Source organism: Sorex fumeus, unplaced genomic scaffold, assembly GCF_029834395.1.
Source record: "Sorex fumeus unplaced genomic scaffold, SorFum_2.1 ptg000086l, whole genome shotgun sequence".
In the NCBI taxonomy this organism is placed as follows: Eukaryota; Metazoa; Chordata; class Mammalia; order Eulipotyphla; family Soricidae; genus Sorex; species Sorex fumeus.
This window is the reverse complement of record NW_026606143.1, coordinates 40,534,081-40,549,468: the sequence shown is the minus strand read 5'-3', so window position 1 is coordinate 40,549,468 and position 15,388 is coordinate 40,534,081. Positions and strand designations below refer to the sequence as shown.

At 39.5% G+C, this 15,388-nt stretch overlaps 1 long non-coding RNA gene across 1 annotated transcript in view; it reads left to right on the top strand.

Moving 5' to 3' along the window:
- The first annotated feature begins 1,565 nt into the window (after positions 1-1,565).
- LOC130039220 (uncharacterized) overlaps positions 1,566-15,388 on the top strand; it is a 57,269-nt gene continuing 43,446 nt past the window's right edge. Inside the window, exon 1 of the long non-coding RNA XR_008794855.1 lies at positions 1,566-1,808. This is a non-coding gene — a long non-coding RNA (uncharacterized LOC130039220). The remainder of the gene's footprint in view (positions 1,809-15,388) is intronic.

Genomic DNA, 15,388 nt, shown 5'->3' with positions numbered 1-15,388 from the left:
CATTGTTCATCAATTTGCTCGAGTGGTCCCAGTTATGTCTCCATTGTGAGACTTGTTGTTACTGTGTTTGGCATATCGAATACGTCATGGATAGCTTGCCAGGCTTTGCCATGCGGGTGAGATACTCTTGGTAGCTTGCCGGGCTCTCCCCCAATTAAAAAAATTATATTTTCTATGTATTGTTAAAATTTCATTTTCTAGTTGTATTTACATACGTCTTGTTTTACAATGATTTAGACATTTAAAAATTGGTTCCTTACCGTGGAGTTTGAGGAACACTGTTTTATAACAAGAGGTTGACAGACTTGGGTTAGCGATCTGGTTTTGTAAATGTTGCTTCTCCAGAACAAAGTTATACCCATTCATTCACACACCATCTATGACTTCCTTTTTCACCTATGCAGTAGTAGAATTTAATCACTGTGGAAAACTATCTGTTGCTCCCAAATTCTAAAATATTCATCTGTGTCCATTTACAGCAAAAGTTGGTTGAGCCCCAGTGGCCCACAGTGCTCACTTACTTGGGAGCACAATTTCTACTATCTTCTTTCCATTCTGTGTCTTATTTTCTCTCTCTTCACCACGGCCCTCTAGATTTCCCAAATAAATGACTTATATTCAGCCTTTTAGTATATGTGCTGCTGAAGGGCTGGAGCGATAGCACAGCAGTAGGGCGTTTGCCTTGCACGCAGCCAATATAGCCGACCTGAGTTCGATTCCTCCGCCCCTCTCAGAGAGCCCGGCAAGCTACCGAGAGTATCTTGCCCCCATGGCAGAGCCTGGCAAGCTACCCGTGATGTATTCAATATGCCAAACACAGTAACAACAAGTCTCACGATGGAGATGTTACTGGGCGCGCTCGAGCAAATCGATGAACAATGGGAGGACCGTGACCGTGACCGTGACCGTGTCAATGCTGTGTCTGAGCCACATATTCAGCCTTGACCCAAGAACAACTTCTAGGGGAATACAGCCAGTACATCTATCTTGTCCTTGTTTGTTCAGATCCTAGGACAAACTTACCAACAGTGTAGGTACCACTGAGCATAATTTCAACCTTAGCCATCAATTAAGCTGTAACACCCTCAACCCCATGAATTGTATCATCTGCAGTACCATATGAAAATACAACTTTGTGGTCATAAATTTTTCTGATTGATTTTATCAAGCGAAACCTCTGCAGTAGGGATAGTAAAGAGGATGAAGAAGGAAAGGACGAAAGTGAATTTCATTTTTCCCTGCAGTGGATGCTTTCTTTTTACATTAGACTGCTTGGAACTCCTCTGGAGGTGTTCCTGCACTCGAGTCTCAGTCATCGTTTTCAGCCCCGTTGAACGGAGGCACCTCTACTGCTACTGCTTTCATTTGTCTCTGTCTACGACTCCTAATTACTTAGGTCATTTCAGACTTTAATTCTGTCTTCTAAAGTGTAACGCAGTCATAATTAGGTCGTATGTTAATTAGTAAGGTGACGTTTTGCGACTCGCGAGAGATGTAGATCATCCCAGAAATTGCCATAGAAAGGGGGAACACAGTGAGAAGAGGAAGTTTAAGGAGGCTGGAAAGTGACTCTCTGCTTAAGAAAAACTGTCGTAGAGCAAAGAAAGAAAATGATAGTCAAGAGGATGAAAAAATGGGGGTCAGGCAAAGATAAAGAGCTAGATGTGACCTCTTTTCTACTCCAGGAATGAGATATAAGCCAGGAGGCAATCCTGAGGCTGAGAAGTCACCCGGGATGGAAGACTCTCCTGAAGGATTGGAGATAGCCAGGACTGAGGTCACAGCACCAAATGAGGACCAAAGGCAAGGTAAGTGTCACACAGGCCCCCATCTCTTACCCCCAGAAGCCTGTGCAGGTGCTAGTAAAAATCAGGGGCAGCATCAGTCTCTGTGGCCACTCTAAATACCCTCCAGGAAGTTAGGAAGTGGAATTCTGATATCCTTGGGGTGGCTTAATGTTAGTTAATTTGCTTTTTTGGCTGTTGTTATTTTCTATCATTGTTGAGAGGAGAAAGGATTGGGCAGGTCATGATGATTTTCTATTTTAGACGGTGACACCTTTCTATTGAGGAGACAATTTCTCAGGAAGCTAATTACTCAGGGAATTTATGATTGGGTTCAATGACATGTGAATTATAAAGATATTAACATTTCTGGAGTTTGCTGTCAGAACATGATATGACGGGAACTCGTTGTGTCAACATCTTGCTAATGGATGAAAGGGACAGGGAAAAAATTTTTTTCAAGTTATGTATTTGGATGTTATTTTATTATTGAATCACTGTGAGTTTGAAAGTTAGCAAGTTATTTATCATTGAGTTTCAGGCGTACAGTATTCCAACACCAATTCCCTCACTGTGTCCACTTCCTTCCATCAATGTCCCCAGTTACTGTCCTGCCCCTACAACTTGCCTTGTCTGGATTTTGGGAAAAGATATTTGACACAGGAACTCTCTAGCTATACCAAAGGGGATAGAGCATATCTAATAAATATATCAAGCATTACTTATTGCTAATATTTGTTGTATTTCTACTATATTATAAATCGGTGCTGGAGCTATTTATGGGGAGGATCACGTGGTGCCAGGAATCAAATCTCAGTCTCCAGTATGCAGAGAATTTACTCCACCCTATTGAACAATCTCCCTAGCCTTGGAATTACTTTTTAGTACTGACAATTTTTCAAGAAAGGGTTTGTTATCCCAACTTAACTTGAGGCATACAGACGTTGGACTATACTCAGAGATCACATTGCCAGCTGAGGCAAAACTAAAATCCATATTTTCTTTAATTTTGGAATTTGAGTTCTTGTCAGTATATCAGGATCACCAAACTTGTTTTTGTAAAGGACCAAATAGTATTTATTTTCAGCTTTGCTGATCATACAGTGTATTGCAACTACTCAATTCTATTTCTGCATGAAAGTAGCCATGGACAGTGCATAAAAGAAGGTGTGTGGTTATGTTCAATAAAAATTTATAGACACTAACTTTTTTCAATGCTGTTTGTATACATTATGAGTTATTACTTAAGCTTTCAATCCCCTCCCACTCTTAGAAATGGTAGACTCATTCTATGCACAGTCATAGAAAACTAATATATAGTCCAGCTTAGGTGCTGGTGCTTAACCCCACACTATCCAAAACTGCCTACCTAACAATAATGAAGTGAAAACTCCTGAATTACATATTATACCTAAGGATGCCTGATAAACTATGGAAAAGCTTCTCAGATATGAAAATGTAAGAAACTGATACCCTTTCGGAAACAGTATTGCAAACAACCTTGCTTAAAAGGAAAGTAGGAGAGAGACAGAGAAAGGGACAGAGACAGAAAGAGAAAGGGACAGAGAGCTAGAGAGAGAAAGAAGAAAAGTGCCTCTTAGAGCTAGGCTGGTGGTGCTGGTGGAAGAAAAATTCAGGACTTTGATGGTGGGAAATGTAGACTGGTAAAGGGACGGGTATCTCAGCATTGTATGACTGAAACTAAATCATGAACAACTTTGTAACTGTGTATTTCTTGATGATTTAATAATAATTAAAAAGAAACCATAGTTCTCATTCTAGTTTTACCATCAAATTAAATGTGTAGATTGAGCTCCATCTCAAAAAAAATGTTGGTTTTTGCTATTATCATCCTCTAAATCAGACCCATAACATCCCAAAATTTTATTTTATTTATTTATTATTTATTTTTTTGCTTTTTGGGTCTCACTCGGTTATGCACAGGGGTTAATCCTGGCTCATGCACTCAGGAATTACTCCTGGTGGTGCTCGGGGGACCATATGGGATGCTGGGAATTGAACCCGGGTTGGCCGTGTGCAAGGCAAACGCCTTACCCTCTGTGCTGTCACTCCAGCCCCAATATCCCAAAATTTTAAATTCTAATCATCACTTGCCTCTAGAATCAGAATTTTAATGGAAGGTGACTGCTGGACACTGCCATCATCAATTTGGGTAAGACTGGGAGAGGCTTGTGTGTGGATCACAGCAAGACTGTGTGATTATGTTAACTCAGAGACTCCTAATAGACATCTGTGGATACAGATGATATAACAACTTGGAGCTGGAGGCCAGGGAAGTCGCTCAGGTGGTTGAGCACAGGTCTTGATTAAATATTTGGCACAAGGTCCCTTTAGTACCAGCAGGGTGACTTCACAACTATCAACAAAAGCAAAGAACTTAGATCTTGGGGAAAAGGCAGGACTAGAGATTAAAATTTGGTAGCCATCAGGGTGTAGAATGAATTTGGACATATAAGGGCATTCAGTATGATATTTTAGGGCAAGGTTATTTTATAATCTTGTCACCATTGACATTTGGGATGGGATAATTCTTTCTTAGGAGGGATGTTCTATAATGTACATCATAAGATATTTCATATCATCCATGAACTTTACCTGCCAGGTGCCAGTGATACATTTCTCCCTACAACCCACTCCAGCTGTGCAAATAAGAAATGTCTGCAGATATTGCTAAATTTCCCCTGGGGTGAAAATTCCTCCCTTGGTAGAGAATCACTATTTTAAGGAAAGGGCAGATGATGGTCCTCAAGGACTTTAACTTTCAAAGTCAGAAAAAGGAAGAAGAAATGAGAAAAAGACTGAGCAGTGACCAGTGAAATAGGAGAAAAACCTCACAGACAGGGCCCTGATTATTTATCAAGTCAGGACTTTGGTTTTCAAGTTCTTGGCAGAAAAGTACAAGTGACTCTCAGACAAAAGCAGGTGAAGGCCACCATATTTTCCATGAACTCCATATTTTCCATGAGCTCCATGGAAAATATGAGCTCCAGCAGATTTTCTTTCTGGGAAAACCCAGTCTAGTAGAAGGGACATAGGCACATAAAGCATTAATTAAGATCATCATTATTTTATGCCTTTTTTTTGCAGGGGGTGGCACACCCAGTGATACTCAGGGATTACTTCTGGCTCTGCATGCAGGAATCATTCCTGGCAGTGCTCAGGGAACTATATGGGATGCCAAGAATTGAACCTGCGTCAACCCCATGCAAAGCAGGTGGCTTACTTGCTGTACTATTGTTTCAGCCCCCCAAGATCATAATTTTTAAAAACATGGGGTCTAAGATTGATGTGAAGGACAGTGTTTCACAGTCAGAACTGAAAATAAACGGGAGGTTGAAAATAAAGACATGGTTTTTTTTTTTACCTTGCATGTTTCTTCTTTCTCATTTTATTTTTAGAAGTACTCAGAGGTAAAAACTCTGAGTCTAGAGAAAAACTCTGTTATGTATAGAGAAAACTAGAGCAGAAGTAGAGTTGAAATCTCGGCTTTTGGTGTCCCGAGTTTCAGGATGCAGCCACTGTTTTTTTGTTTTCTTCACTTCATAATTAATGATAGTTTTTAAAAAAGTGAACAGATTGTGTGAACTTCTTCTTTATACATGTGAAAATTAAAGAACTGCAACTTCATAAAGGCTGAACATAAAAGTAAGAACTCAGTCTCTCATATTGAAATGAATGCCAGTAGATAAAATTGTCTTTTAGCCCCAAGTCTGATAGGTGATACGAAAGGACCAAAAAGAAGGAGAGGGGGAGATGTGGGGTTTAGCTCAGCAGTTGAGAACTAGCCATGCATGTCCCTTGGGGAGCAGAGAGGAGAAATGGCTGCCTTGTTCTTTTTACTTACATTTCTTCCAAGTGGCGATAATAAATTCAGCAACTCATGATTTTATTATGGAAAAGTTGCTAATAGTGCCCTGTGCATAGTTTGGCTTGTGTAAAATATTTAGAAACAATAATAGTGTATATACTGTTCTTTGTGGGAGCTGGTAGAAGGGTCACAGAACTCTGTATTGCTTTTGCAGTTTCCTGTGAGTCTTCAACTCTTTCTAATGAAAAAGTGTTAAAAAGAAACAAAGAATTAAGTAGTGAGTTAGGTCAAAAGGAACCCAGTAATATGACCTTTATGCAGCTTGGGAACATTGGATTTTATGGTTCCCTTTACTTGTAGATTCATGTTTATTTTAATGGAGACATATCATGAGCAAGACATATCATTAGCATATTTTATTTATACCTGATAAAATACAATCTACTCACTATCTGTTTAGTCTAAAGCAATAGGTTGTAAAACAAATTGTGAACCTTATGTCATATTAGTAAATATGCAGTCACAAAGCCCAGTGATTGATAAGTCAACATTTGAAAGTCAAAAGATTACTAGTTAGTGTTCAGTTTTGATGTAGTTTATTTTTGGATAGTCCAGGACTCATTTAAATTTGCCAAATATTGAATTTTTCACACAACACATTCTTAAATTCCCTGAGAAGTAGAGGTGGCTTGCCTATTTTTTTTTTGAGGTGAGAACTTCTACTTCAGCAGACTTTGGGGGAGGGCCGGAGTCCTCTATCTTGCTGATATGCCTAAGATGCAATCTATTTATATTACAAACCATATGCGGAACCTGGCAAGACTTTCCACAAATGAGCTCATCGACTCTGCCCTAAAATAAGAGGCGGTGGGAGCGGGTGTTGCCAAAGGCATTAGGGACTGTGTACAACCATTATGCCTCTTGGTGCTGATTGAACAGGAAAGATAAACAAAATCTATGAGTTGTGATAGGCAGGATAAATAATAAATACATATCAATGGAAGCTAGATGTTCCCTTTGATCTGCTTTCAAGCTGTCAAAGTCAAATTCTTAAAGACTTGAGTAGTTTTTAATGGGTTTTCCTTTCTGTCCACGGTACAAATTGCTGGTGTAGATTATTTCAGATTTGTCTTAGTGATGGACCTCTTTCGAAGTGCAATGGATTTTATCTAGAGCTTTATTAAAAGCAAGCCAGTATTTATAGAACTATTATCCAGTGTTACATAATTAGATTTATCTGTAAGGAAATAGAAGAGTGGTTGCTGACCTCAAAAGGTTGCCAGACAACCAGGAGAGGTGGGGACATCACTAAGAAGTCCATCAAAAAAGTCACAAAACACCATGAGAGGCACATGTAAGTTTCAGGAAAGGCATAAGGCAGAAATCATTAACTCTTTAAGATAGTTTAAGATCAGCTTAAACTGGGCCTGCAGAAGGATATGTTCTTGCTGGAGTGATAGCACAGCGGGTAGGGTGTTTGCTTTGCATGTGGCCGAGCTGGGTTCAATTCCCAGCATCCCATATGACCCCCGAACACTGCCAGGAGTAATTCCTGAGTGCAGAGCCAGGAGTAACTCCTGTGCATCGAAGGGTGTGACCCAAAAAGAAAAAAACATACATGCCAAAAGGATATGTTCTTGGTTTTGTTTTATTTGGTTTTGGCTATACTCGGTATTTAGGACTAACTCATGACTCTACTCAGGGCTCACTCCTGGTGGGTTTGGGGGACCATATGGGATGCTGGGGATTATACAAAGCAAGTGCCTTACCCACTGTACTATCACTCCAGCCTCAAGCTATGTTTTTGGGGTATGTTGAGTTTTAACTATAAGAATTTAAAATGTATTTTCGTTTAGACAAACATCTTACATATATACACATATTTCGGTCATCTGGATAAGCCCATATCTTTTAAAATTATAATAAGGAAATTTAATATGTGGTCTATCCTCTTAACAGATTTTCTAAGTAGACAACATAGTGTTGTTAATTATATGCATGATATTGTATAGTGGATCTCTAGAACTTTCTCATCTTACAGTAAATTTTCTACCCATTGAGTAAAATTTCCATTTTTCTCTCTTCCCTCAGGCTCTGTCACTAATTATTCTATTTTCTGCTTCTATGAGTTTGATTACTCTAAGTTCCTCATATAAATAAAATTATGATATTTGTCGCGATAGCAGAGTGGTAGGGTATTTGCCTTGCGTGGAGACAGCCCCGCCAAACCAGGTTCGATTCCTCCACCCCTCTCGGAGAGTCCAGAAAGCTACTGAGACTATCTCACCCACGTGGCAAAGCTTGGCAAGCTACCCGTGACGTATTCAATATGCCAAACACAGTAACAACAAGTCTCAAACGTTACTGGGCCCGTTCGAGCAAATTGATGAACAACGGGAGGACAGTGACAGTGATGATATTTGTCCTTATGTGACTGTATTAAACTTAGTATAACGTCTTTCATGATCTTTTCATTCATGTTACATAATGCAGTTAATCAAAATTTCCTTTTGTAAGGATGACTGTTATTCTCTTATTTACTATGCTGCGTTTTCTTAATCAGTCTATAGATATTTCTGTTGTTTTTTTATATCTTGGAGATCTTGAATTGGAGGAGCCTGTGTCTTACTGAATACTTAAGACCACATGATTTAGTCTACTTGTATCTCTGTAGTGTTCAAATGAGTATTTTGAATTTTTCTGAATTGAAAGAAATAGGTAAGAGAACCGAGTCATATTCTTATCATGAGCAAGGTGCCAGTAATCTAATACTTTAATGAAAAGGTCAAGAGAGGCATAGCTACATTAATAATATATCATTAAAAATAATAAATTCAGTTACTAGTAATAAAAAACCAGAAAAGGGGTGGCCCAAATATGACTTCATTAAATCCAAAGCTTTTTATTGTGATCACATCAAATAAATAGGGACCCATGCTCCTTTTGGCTTTCTGCTTTGTCATCCAAATGCTTTTTCTCTCAAAATGGCTCTCAATGCTTAGTATCATAATTTCATTTTAGGTTCAAAGAACTCGAAAAAGAGCAAACCCAAAATATGTCAGTGAAAGACTTGCAATACTCTTTATAGGGGCAGTGCAATACAACAGTGAATTGCACATTTATATTGCACATAACCAACCAGGGTTTGACTACAGAACGCTGTATGGTACCCCGAGCCTGCAAAGAGTGATCCTTATACAGGAAAACTCAAAACCAGTAGTAAACCCTGAATACTTTCAGGTGTGTCCCCCAAACCAAAAACCAACCAACCACCATCACCACAAAAAAAACTCAAAAAATTTGGGGGTACCAGGAAATAGTACAGGGGTTAAGGCATTTGCCTTGCATGTGGCCAACCTGGGCTTGATATGAAAGCACCACATATGGTTCTTTGAGCCCCTCCAAGAGTGATCCCTGAGCACAGATCCAGGAGTCTTCCCTGAGCACTGCTAGGTGTGCCCCTCCTCTGAAAATTAAAACAGAGACCAAGAGATAGTACAGGATTTAAGGCACTTGCCTTGCATAAAGCTGACCCTGATTCGATTGCTAGCACAGCATATGGTCCACTGAACTCAGAGTCAGGAGTAGGCCCTGAGAATTGTTGGGTGTGATCCAATCTCTGTCTTCCTCCCTTCCCCCCCTCATTCTCTTCCTAGCAGACTCCTCAGTGACTTTTATTTACATCTAATTCATCTGGACTATTTCAAATACTATCCATAAGGAAAACAGAAAATGTATTATTTAGCCTGTCATAGTATGCCTTCAAATAATATTAAGGTAAGGTAAGGTAAAGGCCCTCCCGTTGATCGTCGATTTGCTCGAGCGGGCCCAGTAACGTCCCCATTGGAGAAATGTTACTGTGTTTGGCATATCGAATACTCTCGGTAGCTTGCCGGGCTCTCCGAGAGGGGCGGAGGAATCGAACTCGGGTCGGCCATGTTGGCCGCTTGTAAGGCAAACGCCCTACCACTATGCTATCGCTCCAGCCCAAATAATATTAGGGCTCAGATAATACAGAAAAGAGAAAATAGATATTTGGAAGATAACTAGTAGCCTCTATAGTGTTGATATCTTACTGTGATTAGAATCTTGTTAGGATTGAGCTCTTGATTCATTTTTAACAACTACCCACATTCAGATTTCTTGATATTTGAGAGAAAGAATGTTCTATTTGGATGACCTTAACTATCTGTGGAATATAGAATACTGGACGAGGAAATGTTTTGCAGTAGAAGGGGGACTTTTAGATCATCCTTGACCCCAGTGTTTAGAGAGGAGACAGACAGAGAAGGAAGGAAATCAAGGGGGGAAAGAAGAGAATGAGAAGTAATGGGTGAATAGGCATCAGGGCTTCAGTTATTTCAGTGATATGAGTGAGGGGTAGAGCCATATTCTCAAAACACAGATTCAACAGAACTGAAAACATGAGATCTAAGTGGCAACCACTGAAAGTTTGTATTGTGCCAGGCAGGGATGGAGTGGGATTGGGATGGGGAGGGAATATGGGAACACTAGTAGAGGTATGTTAACACTGGTGGAGGGATTGGTGTTGAATCGAACTGGGTTTGATTCCCAGGATCCCATATGGTCCCTGAGCACTGCCAGGAGTAATTCCTGAGTGCATGATCCAGGAGTAACCCCTGTGCATTGTCGGATGTGACTCAAAAAGCAAAAAAAAAAAAAAAAAAAAAGAATACCCCATTTACTAAATATACTGTTATTTAGGAGTTTATTATTTATAGCTAAACATATTGCTAACTATGCTAAGCCTGCATAACCCTCATTGGTATCTAACTTTTGGAATTTGTTCATTGATCAAGACTCCTAAGTTCCAATCTATTCAGAACTAGGTAGGCAGTGTCAGCGAGTGGTGCTGACTGGGTGGGCGCTGTCACCGCTGCTGAACTGAGAGTTGTTTTCACACAGGATTGCCAGCCCACTGGTTTTGGATGACAAAATTTTGAAAGAGCCAGAAATCTGGATCTTTATGTATATTTCAAGGTCAGAACATTCTTTTCACACCACATTATAGATATACAGAAGAGAATTTCATTTCTTTATTTAGTCTGTAATTAAGGCCTTCTCTCTATCTCCCTTCTGCTGGTTAGAGGAAAAACATAAGAAAACACCAACAACACCTAAAAGTCAATCTTGTTAAGTGTTAGTTCACTCTGAAAATTTGAGAAGTGGTAATTTTTTAAGTTATTAAGGTATAATTCACAAGCCATAAAATCCACCCCTTTAAAGTTTACAATTTGATGTTTTTTTTGGTTACGTAAAGTTATGTAACATCTCTATTTAATTTCAGAATATTTTCCTCACCCTGTAAAGAAAGCCCATACCCTCTTCTATTCATATCCCTCCCCTTTTCTCCTGTTAACTGTTAACTAGCTTTATGTTCCTATGGATTTACCTATTCCAGGAAGTTGAAGGAATTGGCGAGTTAGAATTTCAGCGTATGAATTTGGGAGAACATAAACATTCAGACTGTGGCAACCATAATTCAAGTAGTCTTCTTACAGTCTTCAGCAGAAATCACCTCACTCCCACTATGTTTTTTTTCCTTTGCCAATCTCTACCTAGTAATTCAACTACTTTCCACAGCAGAATCCAGAGCAACATACACAAGCCATGTTTCAAGGTTTCCTTTTGTGTGTGTTAGGACGCGGATCGTGATCTCCCTTTAATGATAAAGAGACTCCAGAGACTGCAAACAGCAAGCAAGGGTTATTATAAGACTGTCTAGCCAGGGTCAAGCCACCTACACAGACATGCGGGTTTGATAGGTTAGGCAAGACCACGAACTTCTTCAAAGGGGATCTTATATAGGCCTTCACTGACCGTTACAGCAGAGCCCGCACATTTCATGGCAAATAGATGCATAACAACATATGCTTTCTTAACCAATCCATTTAAAAGTACATCACTCCTTAGCCTATAGATTCAAAGATCAGCATTTACATACATGGGCATTGTGGCTAGTGGGTATCTCATAACTCAAACATCTGGTTATCTTCCATGTCTACCCAGCTCCCCGTGATTTACAGCTCAGGACACCTGCATTCTGGTGGAGGCGGGTAAGGGAAGAGTTACTAGTGGAGGGACAGATAAGGAAGAGTCAACAGTGGAGGCAAGATTTACATCCCAATTAAGAAGAGTCAACAGTGGAGACAGAATTTACTTCTCAGGCCTCTACTAGGGAGGGGGCAAAATTTACATCTCAAGGCTTTACTAAGGAGAGGGCAGGAAAGGAAGAGTTACTAATTAGCGGAGTTTAGCTCTGGAATTTCCCTCTGGGTCCCTAGGGGACCTTACAGTGTGTACCACAGAGTAGCCTGAGGAGGCATCATTTCAGAGCCCCTGATCTTCTGTATTCTCCCCAATTTGTCTATTAGGTCTCTCCTATGCTACGTACAAGCTAGAAAAATCAAGAGACCCAATTTCTCATTGTGTTCTCTTGCTCTTTCATCTCACTCCTTATAACAACTACTTCCATCAGAAGATAGGGGTATGTATTAGTCAAGCTTATCCGGGGGTGGGGGGAACCCAATTGTTTGTGTCTGTGTATGGTATGTATGTATGTATATGCATATATATTTGACAAATTTGTTTGTTTTCATAAATTGGTGCATGCAGTTATGCAGGCTGACATCCCAAGATCTGTATGGTGATCCAGTGAACTGAAAACCCAGGGAGATTCCAGTCTGAATCCAAGAGAGCTAATAGTGTAGCTCAGATCTGAAGGTCAGCAGGTCTAAATGCAGAACAGTCAATGTTTCAGTTCATGTCCAGAAGCAAGGCAAACCATTGTCCCAGTTTGAAATCACTCAGGCAGGAATGATTTTCCTACTCAGGGAGAAGCAGCCTTTTGTCAAGTTACCAACAGATCACCAATTGATTGAATGAGACCCAATCACATTATGGAAGAAAATCTACTAATTCTACTAATGTCATTGTTAGTGCCACCCAAAACACACTCATAGAAACACTGAAAATGTGTTATAAAATATCTGAGTACTCCATGGTCTAGTCAGGTTGACATATCCCAGAAGACTGTCTATCCATTAACTTCCATTATTACTAGATAACTCACAAAATGTAACAGCTGATCTGGAACCCGTCTTAGAGAAAAGGAAACATTAGTTGGATGTGATGCATAATCAGTCAGTGTGAGCTGGCACTATTAAGTCAAAATTAGCCTCTATTATTGCCTCCAGTGGACATAGCAGATGTCTGGAGGTAGAGATTGAAGGCTCACCTGTTGACAAGACAAAATCTGGGTGGCTCGGCCCTTAATGCTTGTACCTTAGTGAATTTAGGAGAAAATTAAGTAATTTAGAAAATCCTCTGATGAAAATAGCTACTGTTGTGGGACTAATATTTTGATCCATATGCCAATTTTTGAATATCACAAGATGAATAGTTCCTTGGAAATTTTTTTCAGATTTCCTCTGACATGAATTCTGATTTCTGTCTAGGTAGCTAGATGACAGAGGGTCAAGGATGAGGGTCATGGTACTGAGAAGGCAGAGGGGACTAGAGAGATAGTACAGCAGACAGGGCACTTGTCTTGCATGCAGACGACCAAGGTTCTATCCCCGGCATCCCAGATAGTCCCCTGAGCCCCGCTAGGAGTGATACCTTAACAGAGTCAAGAGTAAAAGAAAATAATACTGAGAGCCAAATAGTTTAGTGGAGGTGCGGGGGAGAGGGAGAGAAAGAAATACTTGTAGACAGTTATAGGTGAAAGGACAGTTTAAAATACGAGGAAACTAACCTAATTTAATCGGTAATTTCTATTAAATCAAATAACAAGCATCTGTGTTTTTTTGAAAATTTTTTTATTAGTGAAACATCATGTGGTACAGTTGTTGTCCTTACAAATTTTTGTACTTGGGCTTCAGTCATACAATAATCGAGTACCCATCCCTCCGCCAGTGCTCATTCTCCACCACCAATGATCCCAGTAACCCTCCCTCCCCTCCCATACCCCCATTCCATCCCGCTTCTGTGGCAGGGCATTCCCTTTTGTTCTGTCGCTCCTTTTGGTTGCTAAGGTTTGCAAAAGTGTCACTGAGTGTCAAACACATTCAGTCTATAGTCCACTTTCAGCAAAGCATCTGTGTTTTTTTTTCACTTAGACCCAACAGTTTGTGAGCCTTGATTTGTCTATGGAAAAATCACAGGCAACTTTTGTCACAGAATCAGTTCTATGGGGTCAGGAACTGAGCAGAGCAGGAAAGGAAAAAACAATACTGCTTTTCCTTTCAGAAAAAAGAGCCAGGAGATATTGCCAGAGAAACAAAGAAACACAAGTGTATGTAGTTTGTTATAGCATTGATCAATGGAGGTTTTGATCTGGAGACAAAACCTAGAACATATGGCCAAATATTAGTGCACCTTGAATAGAAGTCAAACCATAATTTTTCTAAATGATAAAGTTGAAAGCAACTTTTCTTTATTTCAACTTGAATATTCAACATTTGGGGAGTGTTGAAACGGCCAACTGTTTGCTTATAATATTTAAACTTTAATTATGCACACGTTTTAAACTTCACATTATATAAAATATACTGCTATATAATGTTTTTCTTTTAACTGCACATTTTCTGGGGCTTATTTTCAAACTTTGCATATGCACACGGACGTTTATTTCTCCTTCATGTAGAGCCACTTGTAAACAGTCCTATATTTGCTACCACTAAGATGTTTGATTGCAGCTCTTTTTAAATCCAAGCATGACACGGCGTTAGAAACATTTGCCATGATATACATACCCATTAATTTGTATTGAGTCCACAATGTAAGCGTTTGATGTATTGTAATAAGCTGATGTTTGGAAAAATGCTGGTAGGCAGTTGCAACTACAGTTGCTACTTGAAGTAATTTCTCTAAAAACGATGACTCAGTCTGTGTTAAATTTATGTACCTTCCCTTCATGTCAGATGACCTCTATAATCACACAAATTGAGTTTGATTAAGGTCATATCAGGTTAATGTCTTCTCCAAAGAGTACTTTGTTGTTCAAAATCAAGTAATTATAAAGCTGCTTATAACAAGAAAGACTTAATAAGAAAAACTCTCTTATATCTGGATAGAAGCAGATTTTTGAGGAAGTACTACTGGAAATTTGAGAATGAGGAAAGTAGGTTAAATGTTTTCCTATAGTAGAAGAAAATTCACATAACTTTGATTTTGATAAATTCTGACATAAAGCAAAATATCTAGAAATCTTGAGGCAACTAATAGATGATCAAACACCAGTGATAGTTTTAGTCAGTGGCTTGTGAAGGGTTAGATCAGGACAGATAAATCAGAATTAAGAAACTTGTTCATTATAAAGGCACACTCTTTAATGTATTATTAGAAAGAATGCAAAAGTTAAAATGCAGAGTATAGTAGGGGCTGGAGCGATAGCACAGCGGGTAGGGCGTTTGCCTTGCACGCGGCCAACCCAGGTTTGATTCCCAGAATCTCATATGGTCCCCTGAGCACCGCCAGGAGTAATTCATGAGTGCAAAGCCACAAGTAACCCCTGTGCATTGTCGAGTGTGACCCAAAAAGCAAAAAAAAAAAGGCAGAGTATGGTATTTGTTAAAATGAGAGATGATGAACTATGACATTGGTGATGAGGATGGAGGGATTTTAGAACTTCTCATGGGGTAAACATGATGGGATGTCATGGTTGGATTATGGGACTTCATGTACAGGTAGGAATGTAGGGTGACTTTAGCTTTACAAGATTTGGAAAGTGGTTAAATGTGGCACTACACCA